Source organism: Thermobia domestica, chromosome 14, assembly GCF_964235325.1.
Source record: "Thermobia domestica chromosome 14, izTheDome1.hap1.1, whole genome shotgun sequence".
NCBI lineage: Eukaryota > Metazoa > Arthropoda > Insecta > Zygentoma > Lepismatidae > Thermobia > Thermobia domestica.
Window position 1 is genome coordinate 127,677,645 of NC_137467.1, and position 24,436 is coordinate 127,702,080.

Genomic DNA, 24,436 nt, shown 5'->3' on the forward strand with positions numbered 1-24,436 from the left:
GACCTTGTTATAATTATATTACTACTACTTATACACTGAAATCATACACAAAAACTGCACACGTCACGTAATTACTTTTTGAGTATTATTTTTTATAAAAATAAAAAATCTTCCCTTGGCCCGGGTTTGAACCCACACCTAAAGCAATTATAATTCCTCATGCATTGCGCTAGTTCGCTCGGAAAACCAAGACCGCCAGTAACAGGCAAATGATTTCTGCTATATTTATGCTACGTGGCATGAAACTGATAATTCCAACTAATCCGAAACGCGTATTTAGCTCCTATGACTAAGGTCAAGCGTGATTTAAAAATATGCTTCTGAACACTGGTGATTTTATCTTCGTTTTACTTTCAAGACCAACATTTCCCTTTTTCATTTCTCTCTGTTTACTTACCTGAAATGAGTATCTAACTAACTAACTAACTCTATGGCCTATGGAACCCGGAGGTTCAGTGCCGCGTTCACAAAAGCTCTCCACTGACTTCTATCCTTAGCTAATTGCATCCAGTTTCTATTTTGTATTCCTATCTCTGCGAGATCCACCTTAATATTGTCCTCCCATCTGCGCCTAGGTCTTCCTAATGGTCGTTTTCCTATGGGTCTACCAGTCAAGACTTTGAAAGCGTTTCTACTTTCTTCCATTCTAGCTACATGACCTGCCCACCTAAGCCTCCTAGACTTGACGACCCTAACAATGTTGGGTAAACCGTATAAACTATGTAGTTCCTCGTTATGAAGCTTCCCCCATTCCCCATTCTCGTTCCTCTTGGGTCCGAATATTCTTCTCAGGATCCTGTTCTCAAATACTTTCAGTCTATGTTCTTCCCTCAAAGTAAGCGACCATGTTTCACAACCATACAGAACAACAGGCATGATTATCGTTTTATATATTTTAAGCTTCAAATTCCTCGACAGAATTCGCGACGACAAGAGATTTTGAACCGAATAGTAACACGAATTCCCTGCTTTTAGTCGACATTTAATTTCTTCGTGAATATGATTTTCGTCTGTTAATATTGATCCTAAATATTTGAAAGTATCCACTTTATCAAAAGCATTATTTATAATTTTAACGCCTCCACAATTTGCCGTATTACGGTCCCGACGCACTTCTATGTATTTAGTTTTCTCTGCATTTACTTCTAAACCCATGTCCCTGCAAGCGTTTAATAAGATCTCTGCATTTATTTCTACTGTTCTCCTATCATCCCCTATTAAATTTTCATCATCAGCATATGCCATAACCTGGTGAATGCCGTTCAACTCTAGGCCCTGATTGCTATCTTTGATTTTCCTTATGGCGTATTCCAGCACAAAGTTAAATAATAATGGCGACAACGCATCTCCTTGTTTCAGGCCATTTTCGACGTGGAAGCTCGTAGCCAAAAATTTTCCTATCCGGACTTTACTTTGGGATTCACTTAAACATATCTTAATTAATCTAATTAGCTTTCTCGGTATTCCAAGTTCTGTAAGAACGTTGTATAATGTTTCTCTCCTAACCGAGTCGTAAGCCTTTCTAAAATCAATAAATAGTTGATGTACCGGGGTATTGTATTCCCACTTCTTTTCGAGTATTTGGCGAATGGTAAATATTTGGTCGATAGTTGATCGATTTCGTCTAAATCCGCACTGATAATCTCCAATAATTTCATCTGCGTATGGGGTCAATCTTGCTAACAGAATATTTGAAAGGATTTTATAGGATGTTGACAGAAGAGAAATGCCTCGATAATTATTACAGTCAGTTTTGTCGCCTTTCTTATGAATTGGAACAATGATTGATTCTTTCCACTCTTGTGGCAATTCTTCCTTGTTCCAGATAAGGAGAATGAGTTTGTGTATCTTGTTCCACAATTTTTCGCCTCCAGCTAAAATTAACTCAGCCGGAATTTCATCTACACCCGGAGATTTGTGTTTCTTCAATTTCTTTATAGCGGCTTCCACTTCTATTCGATTGGGTTCTGGAATATACGGTTCTGCGGTGTGTATCTCCTTTTCTCCACGCACATTAGTTTTTGGCTGCGTGTTCAGCAAATCGTCAAAGAAATCTTTCCATCTATTTAAGAGGCTATCCGTATCGGTGAGAACTGTTCCGTCAGATTTCTTTAATATATAAGCACGAGGTTGATAGCCTTTCTTAAATTCGCTGATCCCCTTATACATGTCCCGAATATTTTTATTTTTACTATTATCTTCAAGTTCCTTAATTTTAGCTTTCAAAAAATTCCGTTTCTTTGTTCTAAAAGTTTTGGAAGTTTCCCGCCTGATATCTGCGAAATTTTGTGTAGTTGTTTCATTCGGATTTTGTAGCCACCGTAATTTTGCCTGTTTTCTCTTCTCTGCTAGTTTAATGCATTCTTGGTCGAACCATGGTTTGTTCCTATGTATTTCCGCGTGTCCCAATTTTTCTATTGCTGAACTTTTAATGCTATCTCTAATTTCAATCCAAGTATCCTCAACACTAGTGCACTCCGAGTCTTCTAAAACCGCGAATCTATTCGAAACTTCAATCTGGTATTCCTCTCTTACCTGGCTCTCTTCTAATTTCTTTAAATTAAATCTCTCCGTTTTCGGACATTGAATATTACCTTTATTCAACGATAATCTCTCCCGTATTATAACTACTACCAGGTAGTGATCAGTGTCACAATCAGCCCCTCTAAACGACCGGACGTCAATTATGCTAGATTGTCTTCTTCTATCTACTAAAACGTGATCAATTTGATTATGTGTTTTTCCGTCTGGTGATGTCCAAGTGTATTTATGAACGTCGCGATGTGGGAATTTTGTACTCTTCACGATTAGGTTTTTGGATGTTGCAAAGTTCACGAGTCTAACACCGTTGTCATTACTTTCCTTATGCAAACTTTCGTTCCCTATAATCGGTTTGAAAATATCCTCTCGTCCTACCTTCGCATTGAAATCCCCTAATAGAATCTTCATATGGTATCGCGGGAGTTGGTCAAATATCCGTTCCACTTCTTCGTAAAAACTATCTTTTATATCGTCACCCTTATCTTCAGTTGGAGCATGTACATTTAAAACAATAATATCACACCACCGTCCCTTAAGAGTAATAAAAGAAAGTCTGTCAGTAACAAATTCAACCCGTTTAATTGCTGGTAATATTCGTTTGTGAATGAAAAACCCTGTTCCTAACTGGTGATTTTTATTTCCTTCCCCGTAAAAGAACGTAAAATTTCCGGAATTCTCAGATCCATTTCCTTCCCACCTAACTTCCTGAACTCCTACTAAGTCCATCCTGTATTTCTCTAACTCACTCGTTACAGATTTTAACGCGCCTGCCCTATAAAGACTTCTAATATTCCATGTTCCAAATCTCATGTCCATTTTCTTTTGCTGATGTCGTGCCAAGTTATCAGTCCTTGTCCGAGGCTTTTGTGAATGTTTCTGAACAAGTACCTTTTTTTTACAGGATGAGGGTGTTAGCCTTACCCAAACCCCCAAGCTGGAGGACCACTCCTAGTCGTCTGTCCGCGACTGCTTATTCAGTATATTCGCAGCTAACCTCTATATCTAGAGGCCTTCTCCTCGATCCGCAACCTGAGGACGCGCCATGCCGTGGTGACAGGAACCCACGATACAGAAATGAGTATCTCTAAGTGAAAAAATAACTTGAGGCATTTTTGGATATTGATACTTGTAATTGTAATAATAACAATAGGACTTATACTATTACATGGCTTTCGAAACACACAGCCTTTGAGTTTTTAGAGGAGCTAACTACAGAAAAAATACATTTTTGAATCAATGTAATATCTAAATTCTTAAACACAAATTAAACATAACTTTCTTACAAGGCTGTCTATATTCTTTATTATAAATTAGCGAGAAATGTTACAGTTTCGGAAGTATATCACTTCCTTCTTCAGAATATAGACAGCCTTGTAAGAAAGTTATGTTTAATTTGTGTTTAAGATGGACACAAGGCCTTTTTATAAATATATCTAAATTCTTATATAAAAAATTGAATGTAATACATGTTATTAATCATCACGGCCAAATGGCAGTCAAATTAAATGAATTTTGGTATATAGTTAGACCTTAATCCAAACTGGGGTATTATCATATTGCTTTCATTATAATAATATTCTAAGGGATAGTGGGGAACCCAAACTTTTGCGAAAAAATTGAGTATCTTACAAGCCTTTCAACTTACGGAGCTGAAATTCAGTATATTAACTCTTTATTGAAAATGAACAGAAAGTCTCCTAGCATTTTTTTAACTTCTCCTTTATGGAAAGGGGCGGCACTTTCTATATATAGTAAATTGATAGTGGGTTAGTTTGTAAAAATAATCGAAAAAGATCGATATTAGTTGAGAAACAAACATTACAGTGCTTCGCATCATATAGCCATATATGCTTACCATCAGGCGCGGATCCAGGACGCACTTCTGCCGGAGTTGGGTTGTAATGCTGCTATTAGAGCTACTTTTAAGAGCTCCGAACTCTTGTTTATTTATATGTAAAATAAGAAAGTCCCCTCTTCTGGGGGCGATCGTTCCGATTGCCCCCTGGGTCCGCCGCTGCCTACCACGCGCTTTCTCCTATAATAATTGCTGAAGTTTGTTTATTATGTGTAGCGCTTAGAACACAGAGCAATCAGCACATAACGTTGTGAGAAAAATAGACATAACATTTCTAATGTAAGCTTCTGTACGTTGGTTCACTTACCTCGATTTGGAACTTTAAAAATTTCATCCGTTTTTCCAGTGAGAAGTATCGATAATTCAACAAGGACATAATTAAACCATGATAATTTAATTGAAATTCATCGTAATTTTACCCATGGCAAACGACTTTACCATTTTACACCGTACAGGTCAGATCCATCGTTATTGTAACAGAGCGCTGCTTCAGCGACTGACCGTAGAAATTCCAACTCCGATTAGTTAGAATTTCACAACCTGGTTGTATTACAATTGAAAACTCTTTAGTCGGTAGAGAACAGGCCGTGCGTCATGTGACAGAGTTGAAGATGCGTTTTGGTGGGTCAGTGTTTCATGGTGGATGGTGCGTCGGAGTGGGTCAGAGTGGGTGGTGAGTCAGAGTGGCTAACGGTGGGTCATAGATCAGAGTGGGTTACGGTGGATGGTGGATCATGTTGGGTCCTGGGTAATGGTGGGTGGTGGGTCAGTGGATCGTGGTTCACGATGGGTGCTGGGTCAGTGGGTCGTGGGTTAAGTTTTCATTGTCCCACGCCATCTCTGGGTTAACTGGTTTGGGTTGGGTTTAAGCTTCAAATAGAATGTTCTCGTTTATTTCAGAAAACGAACCGTAATTTGGTTCAGTTTTGTGGGAAAATACACACTATATTGACATTTTCCAGAATATATACATATATTTTGGAAAGTTCCAAACGATATGTACTGGTTTCGCTTTTGGTTAAGATATTGTAAGTCTGCCGTTTCACTTTTGAATGGAATTTTGATTTCCCGTGTTTTTTCTCTATATGTTTTTTGTGAAAACACGTTAATGAGCAATAGAAAATACAACACTTTTTCGGTTTGAATTGGTTAGGGTTAACAGCTTGAAAATGTAATCTTTACGTTTAATGTCCTACGATCGTGTCTGCTAGGTTGACAAAGACTATAAATAAACCAAATAAATTATGCTGGACGAATTGTTGGAAAGAGAAAGTGGGAGTGTCCCGGAAAAACCCACAAGCACGATATTGTCCGTCTCAAGCTTACTTGTCTTGGGAACGAACCACCTACCCAACCCATCAGATAGTTTAGTAAGCGAGGTCTCAGTTTCGATTCCCGGCGGGAGAGCCTTTGAAATATTAAATGTCCTCGATGTATCTGTGTTCGTGTCCCTGTCGTTGAAGGTTACGGGAAATAAATGTAAAACGAGAATAACCGAATAAAATAGTTAAGTTACGGAGATACTTTCGGCCTTTTTTAATTTAAACTTATTCTCTGGACTATGGTATTTTAACATGACTGAAATCAGTGTTTCATCGTTAATAAATTTTGGAATTGTAAACGTTTCCAATTTCCTACATTCACGAGTGTTTCTTGACTCTTACTTAAAAGAGCAGTGTTAGGGTCAGTTCCGCTCGAATCGTCGAACGAAGCACATCGTGGAGTAGTGTGGCTGTGTTAGATCTGTTTGTTCTACTTCTGAGAACTTGTGTGCTCTTAACGTTACTAGTGCTTATTGAGTTTGGCCTGTTAGTGCCCAACAGTGTGTGAGTTCAGTGCTCTTACAGGTGAATCCATCTGAGTAGTTAAGGATTACAAGAAGGACCTGCAGTTTAAATTTCTCTTTAATAAAAAATTCCGAAGTTCATGCCCGACTTTAAGTCAAATTTATCAGTGGTTAAGTGAGACTTTTCCGAGCATTTTTGACAATATTTGAGCCCTTCAGTTACACTCAGAGTCTCATAGTATTTATCTGAAGTTTAAGAATGTACAAGCGTATGAACAGTTCGCTTCTACTCCCCTGATTTGGTGGTCTTTCATCATGCCGATGGAATTTGCCACTTTAAGTATTTTACCAGCGGAAACTCCAATAAAGTGGATTAGAATATATGACTTCCCTTTGGAGGCGCATTTACAGTTACTTGAAGAACATTTTAGATCTTACGGCAAGGTGCGTCAAGTGGAACGCCAAATTTTGGCAGCTCGTTTTTCTTACGGGATTGACAGTCGTATCCGGATTATTCATATGGAACTAAAGAAACATATTTCGTCTCGTTTAATTTTGCTAATCGCGTTTACATATGATCTCCGTTTGTCCGTTGAAAAAATCAAAACCTGTGAGTGCGAAACCTGCCCCGCGTCTGTTCAAATGACTAAACCTGGAAAAGTGCAACAATCCATTCCGTCTTCACGGCTTTTGGAGGCTCGAGCAGAAGTCCACCAGGATCCTGTTCGGGGCTCCCCAGGAGTTTCTTTTTTTGAACGATGCGAGTGAGTTTTCTGAGTTTTCAAAATCACGCTCCGTATCGGTGTTATCGCCAGATCAAGCAGTTTTGGCAGAGTCAGTATCAAATTTACACCACTGGATGTTGTGCGCCCAATGTCATCTAGTGTCTCCCTCCCTGATAATCTTCCGCGGTTGAGTGACTTCATCTCTAAAACAGACAGAGATCTTCATTTCTCCTACAGTTCCTCAAGGTGATGTGTCTGTTTTTCCTGACCCCTCTTCACAACAAAAAAAGCGAGGAGTAACAAGGTCATCTACGAGGAAAAAACTGAGTTTTCTTCTTGGTGCAGTTAAAGGAACAGATAAAACAGAATCAGTGACCTCAGATCGCAAGAACATGCAATTTCTGATTCGGAACTTACGTGAGGGTAGGTGCGCCTGTCCTTTGAATCATTTTTTTAACAGTGAGCATTTTTGTGGCAACATGTTGGTTATTTATGTCTGAATGGTTATGTTTATCCTCTTTATTAGGAGACAACAGAGTTCTATATTACACGAAATAACATGAGTGACTTGAGCATTTTCACTCTGGTGCGAAGAAAACGATTCTTATATTTGTAGTAAGTATATTATTTTTATTTTTATTTTATTTTATTTTACTTTTGTTTTTTAACAATATGTCAGCTGCAAATTCCGTTACAGTGTTAGCTCTTAATATACATCAACTGAGTTCAGCGCCTAATAAGTCCCTTCTTAAACAATTTATTGAGCACCGTGCCCCGACGTATGTGGCATAGTTTAACTTTCTTTTAAGTTGTTAGACTTTCTGACTGATTTCCACGCAATAATTAACTGTGAATCATCTACAGAGGCGGCGCTTTGGTATGGAAGGGTCCTACGTATGATAGAGTAGTGATATCTCCCGATGGGAGGGCCATTCACTGTTACATTCAAAATATTTGTTTAATTATATTGTGTGCTCTATCTGACTATCTCATAGTACGGGAAAGGGAACAGTTTTATAAACACACCATTCACTCTTTAAATTCGCACGGCATTAATCAGTATTTGGTAGGCGATTTTAATGTGCTAATTAGCCCCCAGGATTCTCTCACCCTCAAACCTCCATATTATGCGTTCGTGTTGCTTGTGCGAACTACGCAGTTACATGATGCGCTCAGTGTCTCCAAATCGCCACATGCTTTTACGTTCTGTTGTTCGAGAACTAAAAGCAAAATCAACAGCGCATACGTAACGGTACCTTTAAGTTCAACAGTGGTCCCTTTGTCGACTCTTCACTTGCCTTTTCCGGTCCATGCCTCAATAGAAGTGGAATTTAAATTGCCTTTTTTTATAACTGCAGCACGTGGTATCTCTTTTAGGAAAATTAATACTGAAGTTATGTCACGAGAGGAAGTGGTGAAGGTGTTCTCTACTCGGTTTGTCTATTGTTGAAGTATGCAGAAATATTATCCTGCTGTCGGATCATGGTGGAACTTATATTGTATGCCCAAAATTTGTAGCGTTTTTCAATGGCGCGTCCAATCGCACGTGAAGACGATCGTCAGTTGCAGGAATTTTTTAATAGTGCTCTTTGTAAACTTTGGGCTGCAACTGCTTCACTGGAAACTTTAGCATGCATTAACGATCTAAAATGTTGATTGAAACAGATTTACACATATTCGTTCATGCAAGCTTATTTTTCTGAGAATTTTGCCATTGTTTCCCAGAGGAAATTGCGTCTATATATCACGTTGACCGACTTCTAGGGACAAGGCATTCGACTTTCACCCCTTCTTTTGGGGCCGCGGTGGCTCAGTGGTAGAGCGTTCACCTCTGGTGCTGGGGTCCCGGATTCGATCCCATCCCCCGCCAAGTGAACTTAGTGGTGGACAAACACCGTGTGCGTGTGTTTTCTCGGGGTTCTCCCGTTTCCATCCACATTCTTCATTCCACCGTTTTATTCATTACTCATCATCAGCGTCTCCTTTAGCCTAACCGGCATAAAAGTGGGACGTAAAACTCAAAGATTTCATTTCATTTTCATTTCATCCCTTCTTTTGGTTTAAGTGAAGGGACGACTACCAACGTTGCTTTCCAGATTTTATATGAATTTACACTCTATTATACCGATTTTGCAAGTGCAAAGCCGATGGGTTATGCGTATGAACCGAAATTCTTATCCACGCTAACCCACCAACTCTCGGATCAAGAAGGTCACCTGTTAATGAGTCCCATAACAGAAATTGAAATTTTAATAGTTCTCAAGAAAGCAAAAGCTCGTAGTGCCCCTTGAACCGACGTCTTGAACCTAGCATTTTACTCACGTTACTAGCCATGTCTCAGTGTAACACTCGTCACTATATTTGACAATTTATTATGAGGAGTTGCTTTTACGCACAACACCGCTCTCCTTGTACTTATTCCTAAATCTTCTGCACGTGAGGTTTCAGACTTCCGCCCTATCTCTTTATTGCCAGTCTACTTAAAGCTCTTCACGAAAGTTCTCACCTCGCTGCTACGACCAAATATTCGTCGCTATATCAGTGCTTTTCAGGCGACACTCCATGCGACTCATAACCTGCAGTTACTCTTCGTTTACTTAGAGATCTTTTTGAGTATTTTCATTTCTGTCATGTGCCGCCGAGAGCACTGGTGGTGGACCTGGAAAAAGGGCATGATAGCGTCGATCATGGCTTCTTAGCGTTATCTCTCGAAGCCTGGGGCTTCCCTTTAGCCTTCCGGCAATTCATCTTCTATCTTTATGCCAGAGCGAACATTCGTATTAAGATTAAGGGCCATTTATTCCCCGATATTCATTTAAAATGAGGCTTGCGCCAGGGTTGTAGTCAGGCCTGTGCTGGCCCACCGGGATATCGGGACATGTCCCGGTGCGCCCTTCCAAACATCTCATTATAAATAGAGGTACGAGTGTTTTTTTAAATAATATATTCTTACAGTTGTTATTGGTAAAGAACCTGTGGTAAGTACACTGCACCCTTTATATAAGGCGCCCTTGCGAAACTACATCAAAGAAAAACGGATTTATTTATTCATCTGTATGGCACAGTTCTGTACAATAAATACATGCTTTTACTGTTGGTAAAGAACCCATAAAGGGTACACTGCGCCCTTTATATAAGGCGCCTTTGCGAAACCACATAAAAAAACGGATTTATTTATTCTTCTATATGGCACAGTTCTGTACAATTAATACATAATTTTACTGTTGGTAAAGAACCCGTGAAGGGTACACTGCGCCCTTTATATCAGGCGCCCTTGGAAACCACATCAAAGAAAAACGGATTTATTTATTCTTCTGTATGACACAGTTCTGAACAATAAATACATGCTTTTACTGTTGGTAAAGAACCCGTGAAGGGTACACTGTACCCTTTATATAAGGCGTCCTTGCGAAACCACATACAAAGCGGATTTATTTATTTTTCTATATGGCGCAGTTCTGTACAATGAATAGATAATTTTACTCTTGGTAAAGAACCCGTAAAGAGTACACTGCGCCTTTTATATCAGGCACCCTTGCGAAACCACATCAAAGAAACACGGTTTTATTTATTCCTCTGTATGGCAAAGTTCTGAACAATAAATACATGCTTTTACTGTTGGTAAAGAGCCCGTGAAGGATACACTGCGCCCTTTATATAAGGCGCCCTTGCGAAACCACATAAAAAAGCGGATTTATTTATTCTTCTATATGGCACAGTTCTGTACAATTAATACATAATTTTACTGTTGGTAAAGAACCCGTGAAGGGTACACTGCGCCCTTTATATCAGGCGCCCTTGGAAACCACATCAAAGAAAAACGGATTTATTTATCCTTCTGTATGGCACAATTCTGAACAATAAATACATGCTTTTACTGTTGGTAAAGAACCCGTGAAGGGTACACTGCACCCTTTATATAAGGCGTCCTTGCGAAACCACATACAAAGCGGATTTATTTATTTTTCTATATGGCGCAGTTCTGTACAATTAATACATAATTTTACTGTTGGTAAAGAACCTGTGAAGGGTACACCGCGTCCTTTACATAAGACGCCCTTCCGAAACCACATCAAAGAAAAACGGATTTATTTATTCTTCTGTATGGCACAGTTCTTCTGTATGGTAAAGAGTACAATCACTTTTCAAATTATGTATAGAGCCAGTAAAGCAATTAACATGTAGGTCTATTTGATAAGATAATGTAGAAGGTTTTCGTGCTGCTACTCATTTATTGACAAAAAAAAAAGTTTCAGAAGTTAAGCGTAATCAATAAAGCGCAGTTTAAGCAATTCAAGTTTATTTTAAGCTTTTTATTACTGATGCGCACGAGACAAGATTTGTGGCTGTCTCGTCTCGAAAATGTGCTGTAAAAGTGATGTCCTGACTCGAATTGTAAGAGCCCTGTCTCGACTCGAATTTTGTCAGGGAAACCGTGTTTCGACTCGTCTTGTGCGCATCTCTACTTTTTATTTACAAATTTGATTGTTGTGTGTTTTAGAGCTGTGTTCGAACAATCGTTTCATTGTATTTCTAAAATATAGCTTGTATCACTATATTGATTTACTGGTATATATTTAGCTTCATTTTGTTGGACAAAAAGTTTATTAGATGAAATAACAATGTTTCTCTAATAAAGACGTTTTCACGGTTTAGCTATTTACGTTACTAAACAAATTGGGTGAATTTAATACATAAAGTGGCGCACTATATACACAGGGGTAAATTAATTAATATAACAAACGTCCTGAGGTGATTCCTGACACTCGATGTAAATGCCTTCTTTCAGCACCTTGATCACTCAAAAATTTGTCGAAAAATGTGAAAACAGCCATAGCTCAAGAACAAAACTACGGATCAAAGTCAGGTAAAAGAGAATGTCCATTAATTTTAGATTCAGCTAGAGTACAATCGGATATAGTGCAATGGCGGCGCAAGGGTGACTCCCAAAGAAAATGGAGTATTCTTTTGAGTATTTTATCAAACGTTGCGTGAGGGAAATGAACAAAAAGTCAAATTCGAGATTTCAACAATCAGAAATAATAGTATATCGTTCAAGTTAGAAGAACACTTATAATTCGAAAGAAAGAGAGACACACACGGGTAATTAATCTATTTTGTCTCAATACAGAATAAATTCTCGGAAGAAAAACTTAAGAGGCGTCATCCTGTCGAAATTAAAATACCGCTAATTTTACAGTAATTATGTGATATCTTCAAATAGATAAAAGATAATTGAAATATGGAACAAGAGCGCCCTAGACAATATTATTTTGCGTGAGGTACCGTTATCACAAGTCTCCTAGTGGCTTTCTGTTTTCAGCCGTTTAGAAACGCGAAAAGTGAGAAAGCAGATAAGTGAGTCGTGTTAACGCTATCTCATGTAAAATGATATTGTCTAGGGCGCTCTTGTTCTACATTTCGATTATATTTTATCTATTTGAAGATATAACATGATTACTGTAAAATTAGCGGTATTTTAATTTCGCCGGGATGAAGCCTCTTAAATGAAACGAAATCTTTAACGTATCACAGTTATATCTTCTGGGCTAATGGTGACGGATGATAAATGAACAGCTTCCTGTCCAAGTTACGAGTGTGTAAAAATGAAAAAAATAACTTTGATTAAGATTAGGTTTAAAACGATAGTGCATAGGACAATCAGGTGGCATATAAACAAACATAACATGTAGTATCCAAAAATGCAAAGATCATAAGCGATGAACGAGTGTACAATGGATTCTCCACATGACACAAGATTCCCAAATATTTCCTGAATACATATTTGTAAAAGGGTTAAAGCTGGATTAAAGGGTTTCCTCTTCGTAATATGTAATTCCGTGATATATATATATTTCTGTGCACAGATGCAACAAAAATAGACGAAACACGAGATGCTGTACATGTTACATATCGATGCGAAGAAATGCACTGGGTGAATATACTTGATTTATCCGTTAGGTGAATATTCTTACAGGGATATTTTCGATTTGCTTTTCCCCTCCCTTGGAGTTGGCAAATCGCCCCTTACCCATGAGCTACAAAAAACTACATTGCTATTGTGAATATACCAAAATCGCGTCCTGGTGTAGCTCACTTACATTTTGATTTTGTCACTGCTGTAGAAAATTTCTAGAAGAAAGCTCGTTGGAATTACATCCAAAAATTGAAGAAAATATTTTCTCGACGTTCTATGCCTTGTAGATGGATGAAAACCTACATGGAGCAAAGAGAATGTGGCACTTTTCCGTACATGTAGCAGTGCATACGTAGCTTAAAGTACTTTCACTGAGGGTAAGATGCTTTTGTCGCACATTACGGAATTATCGTCCCTTGTGTGTCAATTGCGAATGGATCGCAGATGATTATCTTGCAGTTTTACTGTGGAGTCAGTTAGCGTGGCTGTGCTATAGTAGGCATCAACGCAACTTGAGTGATATATGTAGTCCGATGGAATTGCTTTATAACAGAATAGGAAATGATGCGTTCAACGCTAGAAGGTTATACCTAGGTATTCACGGTCGTGTAAAAATGTAGACGTTGGTGTTTAATTAAAATTGATTGTGTTAACCTGTTTGTGCCTGTGCAATGGCAGATTACCCTATCAATGAGGTAGCAGATATGCACCTCATTTATGGATATGCAAAGAGAAATAGCCCAGAGGCGATTCATTTATATCGTGACCGTCGCCCTCAAAGGAGACTAATTTTCCCTGTATTCTTTCCACGCGTCCATATTCCATTTCCCCTACGTGAATTCGGAATTGCGCCATGTGGGCAGTTGAATTTGAAGACAGCGAACTTGGAATGATCAGAGACCGTCCTGAAACTAGCAGTAACCAAGTGTTGGGCATAAAAATTAACATTCAACTCAAGTGAACGATCAGCAGTATAGATGTAATGTGAGCGTGCTGTGCAATATGGTGGATAATTTTGGGGTAGAAACTTATTTATTGCCGACTCGCCTGTGAGAGGACATACTTTTTATTTTTACGTAGTGTTCTCCCGAAATTGTTAAAACATATGCCCTTGAACATAAAACAGCAGATGTGATCCCAGTATGACAGAGCACCTGCACACAGAGCACCTTTAAAAAAATATGCAGACCTACCTAAATGAAACATTCCAGATCTTTGGATTGGGGAGAAGGACCTGTGTTATGACGACTTCGTTCATCCTACCTCACGCCCCTTTGATTCTTTTTTAAAGGGGGTGATTGAAACGCCTTTTGTGTGCAACACCAGATACAACAGCCGAAGAACTTGTTGCTCGAATTAATATAGCTGCGGCAGTCAATTGCGAAATTTCAGGTGTGTTTCACCGCATGCGGAAAATTTTGCTTCACCTATATCATCTTTGCAATACGGTCAACGATCTACAATATCAGACTGTGAACTCTTATTCACAGCTGTCTCGTGTTACACATACTGCATTTTATAAACACTGTACAAGGTCCCTTGGGTATTTCATAGCTTTCTTACTTTGTACGAAAGAGAATAAATCGGTAGTTCTGTATTTCCTTCTATCATTGTGCAACAAGCGCAACAGGTTGTATTTCGTCGGGTTTCATTACTTCTGTACTCCGAATTATTATCTTTCACAGAATTGCGTATTACAAGGAGGAAATCTTTTAATTTAGCTTACTTTCTCAAAAATTGTGTTGACATCATTTGTAACAATCGTTGTTGTCATGTGAAGAATCCCTTGTACTCTCGTTCATCATATATGATCTTTGCCACCTGACTGTCTTATGCGCAGTCGTTATAAAACTAATCTGGATCAAAGTTTTTTTTTTCTATTTTCACACACTCTTAATTTGTACAGGAAGTCGTTAATATATCATCCGTCACCATTAGCCTAGAAGATATAACTCTGATGCCTTAAAGACTTAAAGAATTCTTTTCATTTAAATTCTTCTTCCGAGAATGTATTTATTGCCGTGACATTCCAATATCACACATGTGTATCTCTCTTTCGAATTCTAAGTGTTCTAATTTGAACGCTGTACTATTACTTTTGATTGTTGAAATCTTGCACTTGATTGTTGAACATTTTCCTCATTCAACATTTGCTAAAATACTCGAAGGAATACTCCAGTTTGTTTGGGAGTCACCCTTGCACCGCCATTGCACTACACCCGATTGTATACTAATGGAATCTACAAATAAATATAATGGACATTCTCTTTTGCCCAATTTCGATCCAACATTTTGTTCTCGAGTATGGCTTTTCTTTGCATTTGTCCGAAAATTTTCGGGTGGTCATAGCTCCGATGCATCTTTACTGCCAGGTTGGCCAATACTTTCCATCCTATCTCTGGGACAGCAAACACCCCCTGACGTTTACCACATTAATTAAGTTATACCACACACCCACACCCACCCACCTACGCACACACACACACACACAAATACACACACACACACACACACACATATATATATATATATATATATATATATATATATATATATATATATATATGTGTGTGTGTGTGTGTGTGTGTGTGTCTGTGTGTCTGTGTGTGTGTTCACGTTTGTATGGGCGCCCTTTTGTTAGACTTGTCCACCGGCCCGTTAGTATCCCAGCACGGCCCTGGTTGTAGTGTGTCTTTCACGCTTTTTACATTAGTGCTAGACTAGAGATGCAAGGGCTCGGAAAAAAACCGGCTTTTTTGAAAAAAAACTCGGTTTTTTCTGCTTTGCTTTTTTGCTTCGGAAATTTTGGGCTTTTTTCAAAATACTGCTTTAAATTGATAAAACAGACTTTGTATCGCTTCTCTATAACACAAAAAATCATTTAATTAGTGGTTGATGCTGATAATAATATAAAACATCGAAAATAAAGTATGAATTTCGAAAATATATTTCAAACAATTTTTCTTCAACATATATACATTATGAATTCTACAGGATTAACCAATGTGTATATAATAAGAATTTTTTAACCTCATATATACAAAAGTAAGCAGAGTTGGCAAGAACCGTGGTGGTTTTTGAAAATGCCAAAAACCCGTTTTTTGGGGGATGTTTAAACCAGGCATTTTTGGTTTAAACCAGGCTTTTTTAACTTAGATTTTTTGCTTTATGGATTTATATTACATATTCACAGAAATAAGTTTGTTTCGCCTTGATGTTATTATGCAACAGCGGGGTTATGCCGGAAGAACTGCCATAAGCTTAAAGAAGTGCGGTCAGTAAATTTCTTAAGTTGAGAATCTCCCGCCCTAGCCATTGGGAAAATCCCGTCATTACTTGAAATGTAAGACAATAACGGGAAAATCCTGTTATTGCTTTGCATGTAAAATTTAAAGGTCAACGTACCATAATCAGTACGCTAACACTGAGGTATTAAATTACAAATTTAGTACCGGTACGTAGATATCATTGAAAGTCCAATCCAAGCTAATGTTGGAAGCTACGTAGGCAATCGATAAATTTTGCCAATTTCTATCAATATATTTAAGCAATATTGGCTTCTTTATAAAACAACACGCATTTAGGCATGTAGAAATATACAATTTGGTTTGTTTCGTATATTTAGGCTTAACATCCTTACGAAATACCGAGGTTATCAAGGAGAAGACTTTCGCTTAAACTGATATCCGAACCGCTACTTGGGTTACGCATGAACGAAGGTTTATGGTTCGACCGAGAATTGAACATGGGACACCTTGATTAAGAGGTGAAAGGGAAATAAAGCTATTGCAGGTGGTTTGATATCTGGAAAAGTTACCATGAAGTTCACACGATTCGCATTTTTCATTCTTTTTATTTTTGTGGTTTAAACCAGTTATTAAAAAAAAAAAAAAGTTGGTGTAAACCAGCCAACCCTAAAAGTAAACACTTCTTTTTAAAGAATACACAAATAACTAGCAAAATAGTATGTAGTATTTTTACTTCAAAATATTCCATACCCTCTTTTTGAAACAAAATAAAATTAAAATAAAACATAAGAGAAATATTTAGATTTATACGATACACTTAAAGGCTGCACATCTAGAGCTTTTGGTTCTGTATATTCTTGAAATTCTACAGTTAAGTTTTATAGAACCACCATCACAGTTTACCCAATCCTCAAGTTTTCTGAATTTTTAACAAGAGGGATTCAACATATCATTACGGAACTCCTCCCCCCCCCAAAAAAAAAGACTACGGAATATATTTAAGTTAAGCTAAATACAACTGCACAACAAACATGACTGAGTGATTAGCTTTTGCGCTTCTATCGGAAGTCCGGGATTCAACCAGCATTCGACCATTCTGACAAAGCTTTTCTTCATTCCATCTGTGAATGTAGAAATAGTGCGTGTACTGTGAGTTGGGCGACTTCCTTTTTTATTGTTTTTAAATCGTTACTATTACTAATTACCAGCAGTGACGGTTTTGCGAAGGTTAGGGGGGCGGTCTTTCGGACTGAAGCCCGTTCCCCAAAGTTACGGAATGTCTGCAACAAACGAAATATCTATTATTTATGCCTTTACTCATAAACTTTAAGCTCCCATCAAATAAAAATTACGAATGTTTAAAAAAACTAAACATTAGTAAGAAACCCTTCTCAAAATACTTTTCTAAATCCGCCACTGATTCTCAGTATAAAATGATTTTTAAAGTTGTATCCGGAAGATTATTGCTAAACATATAAACGAAACGAAATATTAGTTATGCCTGTACTCATAAACTTCAAGCACTTCCTAAATAAAATTAGGACTTTTTAGGAAACGAAACAATCAGAAAAATCCCTCCTAAAGTACTTTTCTAAATCCGCTACTGATTATTTGTATAAATTGGTATTCAAGGTTGTGTCCGGAAAATTATTGCTAAATCACTTCACAGCTACAGTATAACAGAAATGTGGAAGTACGGTTTGACGGATATATTGAAAAACGTACGCTTTGACGGATAAATAGAAAAACGGGCAAGTTTAACTTTCGCGCTAGAAGCTAGAGTACTAAAAGCTCTTAGAAATGAAACACGGATGACAAACTAGAGAAGAAAAAAGATGTCGATAACTCAAAAGTTAAAATAAAGTTAAATAGCCTCTAAAATTACCCTCAAATACTACATTCTTCATGTTAGCTTTAATTCGTAAAACATGTGCTCCGTCCATCTTGATAGTGAATTTCAGAGCGAAATATCACATTCAGGTCATGGAATTCTTATCTAACTATAGAATATACTATAAGAAAGCTATTTAGATAGAAAAATCATGAAGTTGAAAAAAGCCAAAATTTCCAAAATTCTCGTTTTTTTCCCAAAAAAGCCGGCTTTTTATGTGAAAAAAACCATCGATTCAAAAAAGCCGGCTTTTTTGCATCTCTATGCTAGACCCTTTACTTCGGCGATTGACCACATTATCATTTCCTGGCCCCTGTATTTCGCAGTCAAAATATATTTGCGTATGCTGACGATCTGAACATCACTGGAGTGGATTCCGCAGCTATAGTTAAAAGTTTTCCAGTTTTACAGCGATTTTCGCGTTTTTCCGGTCTCCACTATAATACCCGCTACCGAAAATGTATGCACGTAAGTTTGAATCCCTGTTTCTTTGGCATATTTGGTTCTTTTTCTGCATTCCCCGTACAGTACTTTACCTTCCGCGTTTACGTGGCAGATTAAGTTCCATTTTCCTTCGCCTTAAGTGTCAAACATGGTTCATGTGCGATTCCTATAATGCCCTACTCCTAGACTCTGTAACACAGCGATGAATTCGTTGCTTCTGGCCGAGATAAGAATATATTTTGAACCCTCCTTTTAACAATTTGCGGCCCAGTGTCCGCCCTATGTTATGGCCTTAATTCGTAATTGGTCCTACGCTTGGATGATCATAGAACCCGTCCGTCACAATGCATGTACATTGGGATACGGACAAAATCTGACGGCCGAAACATCGCCGCCCAAACTCTCGCCGGCCAAAACCTCGCGTGGCCAAAGCCTCGCCGCCCACAACCTCGCGGGCCAAAATCTCGCCGGGCCAAAACCTCGCGTTGCCAAAACCTCGCCACCCAAAACATCGCGTGGCCAAAACCTCACCACGAATGAAACTTTTCTTTAAAATTTACCCAATGAGTTTCTTAATATGCAATTCCACATTACAAATAATAATAATAATAATAAATCTCTAGCTACGGCTCTGTATATAGTAGTCGCCATTACCTGATCAAAGACTTCTGTCCGGCACTATACATGATTGAACACGAGAACATGCAGCATAGCGCTCTAAAATCCACCCACCATGGAGACAAGGTCCACAGGGGTGGTCAAGAATACAATGCACATACGCAGAATAAGGGGAGTCTCTCATGACGAAACGTTAACGATTGTTGGTTGGCCACTATATAAAGACTGGCAACACATCTAATACAGAAGACGCCAGCAGGTAGTCGAATACCCAAGTGATATACTGTGTCAAGTTGTTCCAGCAAAGAGGAGTGAGCAGGCGTATAAGCAACACAGCCGTAGTCTAACGTGTCCGAGTTAGACTATGGTATAGACGGAGCAAAACAGTACTAGCAGCATCCCACGTGTAGCAGAACGTTAGATTCTTAATTGAATTCCGTAAGGAGGTAAAATACCCGACATGGAACGATTGTGCTTTAAAACTGTATATACAGTAACTGAAACCAAATATTTCCTGAATAGAATCCCTCGTCACTCTGTGGATAGCGTACACACTTTTGGCGTGAGAGACTTGGGTTCGGTTCCGGGCGTAAGCTCATGTGCTCAGATTCTACGTTAAGTTGTAGGTAAAAAATCGCATATAGCCTCGCCACTGAAAGAGACGCTAAACTAAATTCTAATTTCCTGAATGCTACCATCGAATGCTGTGTCCGAGGTGGTAGTTAATAAAAAAAGACGAAACTGTTAATTGGGAGGTGTTATGCAACAACTACTCAACCCGCATTTTTTTTAAATGAGCTAAACCTGCCGGGGGGTTCGAACATATGTAAGGAACATACTAAAAAATTCTGGTAACGCGTTTGCGGTCAGTCTCCCATCAATGAAGAAAAAACTCAACCTATATACGGTAATATCTTGGGGTCGAGAAACCTATTACTGCAATTTCCTCAAAATTGACTCGCTGTGGGACGACCTATTCGGAAGAGTAATGCTCTCGCAAGTACGTTTTCTCGCGCGTTACTCTAGCCAGCTGTTTTACGCGCTATCCTAGTCAGCTGTTTTAAGTTAGTCACAAAATTTATATCATGAAGTACAGGGGGAACAAAACGAGCCCTGCGGGGCTTCTAACCAGTTCCTAGTACTGCTACTACTTATCTCCACAAAAGTAAGTACACTTTTTTGAGTATTATTTTCACCTTATTTTAATTTAAAAGGTGTTATAAAAATGTTTAAAAAAGAAAGAAATTTCTTTGGGCCGGGTTTGAACTCACTAAAATAGCTACACCCGTTACTAGCATATAGCGCTAGCTCACTCGGCCACGAAGACCCCGACAGCAGCAAATGTTTGATTTCTGCTATTTGAATTCTATGTGGCAAGAAATGGATAACGCCAACCAATCAGAACTCTGCTTTTCGTTTCTACTTCCGCGAGCATTACTCTCATGAGCCAGTCCTGTTGTGGGTTGAATGGTTGTTGCATAGCACCTCCCAATTCTTAATCAAATATCTTACAGATTCAAATGCTCTTTACACGTTACTTCATGTTATACATTTAAAATTCACTTATTGTTTATTTCATTATTTTATCTGTTATTTATCACTGATTTATTATCTCCATTTATTCATTGTTTTTATATTCGTTGAAAATCAAATAGCAGTTAATGTTTCATTTTATAAAATATGAATTTACACGAGCAGTAATAGTGACCCCGACGACTCGTAAAGCCTGGGCGCTACACGAATGATAAAACTGCTTTCCGTTACGTGTGATGCATCGAAATGATTCTGAATGATTCGTGGAGCTACCTTCCGAACGCACACTTGAGAAAATGGGAAACAGCAGGAATTCACTAACAACGTTGCTAAATTTAGAAGACATGGCAAACGAGCACTGTTGGATAAGTTACTTGTAAAAATGTAACGCGTTACAAGTTACTTTACTTTCCCTTAAAATGTAAAGCTTTACTTGCACCAAAAAAGTAACTGTTACCCTACTTCAAAAGTAACGCGTTACTTCTAGATCTGAAACTTTGAATATGTGAAAAAAAAAAAACGTATTCCTTCAATTTTCCGTACTACTAGCACTACCGCTATTATTATTATTATTATTATTATTATTATTATTATTATTATTATTATTATTATTATTATTCCATATTCTGAATCGTTTTATCTAAATGCAAGAACAAATTCTTACTTGACAGCTATATGAATATTTTCATACCTGTATAATGTAACACTCACTGAAATCTCATCCTGCATTACTTGTAGGGATGGGTACAAGCCAGTTCAAACGAGTTTTCTTTGAAACTCGACTCGAATCGAAACAGACATCTTTGAGCTCGATTCGGGAACACGGTTCGAAAAATTTCTTTCAACTCGACTCGAAATTGGGTTGAGTTTCGAGTCGAGCCAAATCCTGTGTGGAGTTTCAAGTAATTTCTTCAACTATCCTGCATAGACAATATAATTATTATCAATGATACTACTACTACTACTACTACTTATTATTATTATTATTATTATTATTATTATTATTATTATTATTATTATTATTATTATTATTATTATTATTATTATTATTATTATTATTATTTATAACAACCCTGTGTATAAATATGAAAGACAGACAGTATTTATCTGGATACTAAAAAACAAGTTGACTGCCAACCTCAGTAGTCTTGAAGTCTAGGAGTCAAGGACATTTTTCACGAGCTTCTGAATTTGAGGTGTTGATTATTCGGGTTCGAGCTAAACATTGTTAAAGTTATAATGCGCTGGCCAAATATGTTCAAACCTGCTCGGCCCGGCTTTAGAATTGCGAACGACTCGAGCAGCTCAGCTTGCAGCTCATTCAGTATCGATCCGAATCGAGAACTGAGCCGGATAGAGCCCTCGGCCGAGTTGAGCCGAACCGAGCAAATGGCTCATCCCAACTAAGCCGTCTTGGGTCAATGGTTCACCCCAAGCAAGCCGGCTCTAGCCATCGGCTCAGTTGAGCCAAGCCGCACTGAGCTCGCTATAAAAATCTCTTGTGGGCTCGTTATCGAGACGAGACGAGATGCGAGCAGTGTACTCTCTCGTGTGCAACATTAAAAGTATTCCACATTACTGCTTACATTTCTCATGGGTTTCGCTTTCCGAGGTAATCAGGCTATGATTTCAAAACGGGCTGAACGAGCGAGCCATTTATCAAACTCGACTCGACTCGAAACTCGACGTCAAAAACAGTGAGTCGGCTCGGAACTCGACTAGAGAAAATTACCTTTGACTCGAGTCGAGTCGAGTTTTAGCTTGGCTCGTGCCCATCCCTATCCGTTAGAAAAAATGACTGCTTATTATTATTATTCTGTTAAACTAATTATATAATAATAACAATGTTGTTATGTAAAATTAAAAATACATAATATAGAGAAGCATTACACTATATCTAATAAAATGAGAACACATGAAGTGGGAGTGAATCAACACTTCCCAGTAACTCTAAAATCGATACATGCTTTTAAGTAGTTGTTCCAAAATAATCAACGGGACTCTAGGATAGGCAAATTGATCTGAAAGAACTGCAATATTACATACCATCAGCAAACTATTTTCTAGTAATGAAGTAGCCTGCTCATCATAATACAGTGTATTCATATTAACCCGTTACTGTATATCGTTAATCATACCCTAGTTGTTGATAAATATTTTCCGCTGGAACTATGATCCTATCTGTTTCTCTGTGTGTCGGTGACAGTCGGTCACTGACATACGTAGTTCATATGCTCCATTGTTCCATTCTGAGATATTCACTTAAAGGAAAGAAATATTTGTTTTTTTTTTTAAAAAAAAACATATTTTGTAGTTACTCATCCGAAATGTAACGCGAAAAAAATAACGCAACCTTTGTACGTTACTGAAAAATGTGTAACGCGTTATCGTTACAGTTACTTTGAAAAAATGTAATGAATTACTAGGAAACGTTACTTAAAAAGCAATGCGTTACTTCCGTTACGTTACTTCCCAAGACCGCAAACGAGCGACAGAAAAATAGTACTTAAAGAACTAAAGCACGAACTATGACAATACAACAATAACAATAATAATAACAACAACGAAACGAAACTCGTACATTCCAGAACACAGTACCCTCAGAAGATGTTCTCCGTCTAACACGCGAGACGACAATGGCAAAATTTCATGGGTGAGGTTGACGACTGGGACACACCTTCGTGTTCTATTGGGTGTTGAAATTGGTAAATCTAGGTCAAGCTTCACGAGTCCTCGCGACCACTGTAATAGTTATGATGTAAAATTCAAAGTCCAATAAAATAGGATACTGGTTCTTCCTATTACGAAAATAGAGAACCTATAAACCGTACAGTATTATCTTTACTATTGCATTGTATTTAGGCCTGTATGTCGCAGAATAGGTCCAGTACTTTAAAGATTAGGTTAACTTAGGCTATGGTAGGGTAGGTAGATTAGTTTATGGTACATTAGGTTAGTTTAAGTTACCGTAATTTAATTATGTTAGATTAGTTTAGTTTCAGCTATGTTCAATATTCTTGGACCTACTCTATGGCATTCATCAGTTGGACAAAATATATATATATATATATATATATATATATATATATATATATATATATATATATATATATATATATATATATATATATATATATATATATATATATACTATTCATTTTGTTAATATTACTTTCTTTTAATTTTTTATGACTTGATTACATGATTAAGGTTCAAGAAACTAGAGTTATTGAAGAAAACGTCTACCTCTCTTGTGTAAATTAACATTTCAGGAGTTTTGCTTAGTTATTATCTCTAAAGTAAAACAAATTACAACTATTAAAGATTATTCATTTGTTACCTTAAAGAAATCCTTTTGAATATACACAACCTTCTTTCTTTCTTTCTTCGTACTTGTGACCAATATTCATTTACTTCATCATGAATTATTGTTTGCTTAATCTTTTATTACGACCTTTATCCTCAACAGTTATTTTGAATTATTAAATTATTTACAGTAACGCCTTTTTTAATGTTCAAGACGATTTTAGTAATACAGTGTAGTGATATTCAATTTGTTTACTTGGCATTAAAAGAATTTTATATAGAACATCAGCAAAAGGTAATAAATTCTGCCTTTACTATTTTGAAAAGGATTTTTATTTAGTGTATCTGCAATAAAAATTTTATGTTCCTTGAATACATTTAGAATTTTGATTTGAAATTAATTATTAGAATTGATTGCAAAACAATTTAAGCAATATAAATTATAAATTTCTGGAAATTATTAGAAGTTTTATAATAATGCAGGTTATTAAGTTTGATTTTTCAAAAGTTGTCTCCATATAAAAATGTAAATTATGAAACTAAAAACTGACTAGCTTGTATCGATTCCAAAT

At 37.4% G+C, this 24,436-nt stretch overlaps 1 protein-coding gene across 1 annotated transcript in view; it reads right to left on the reverse strand.

Annotated features, from left to right (window-relative positions):
- Positions 1-23,940, reverse strand: part of LOC145670716 (crustapain-like) — a 143,757-nt gene extending 119,817 nt beyond the window's left edge. Inside the window, exon 1 of the mRNA XM_081739497.1 lies at positions 23,899-23,940. The gene's annotated coding sequence lies outside the window, so the exon portion shown is untranslated. The remainder of the gene's footprint in view (positions 1-23,898) is intronic.
- Positions 23,941-24,436: the final 496 nt, after the last annotated feature.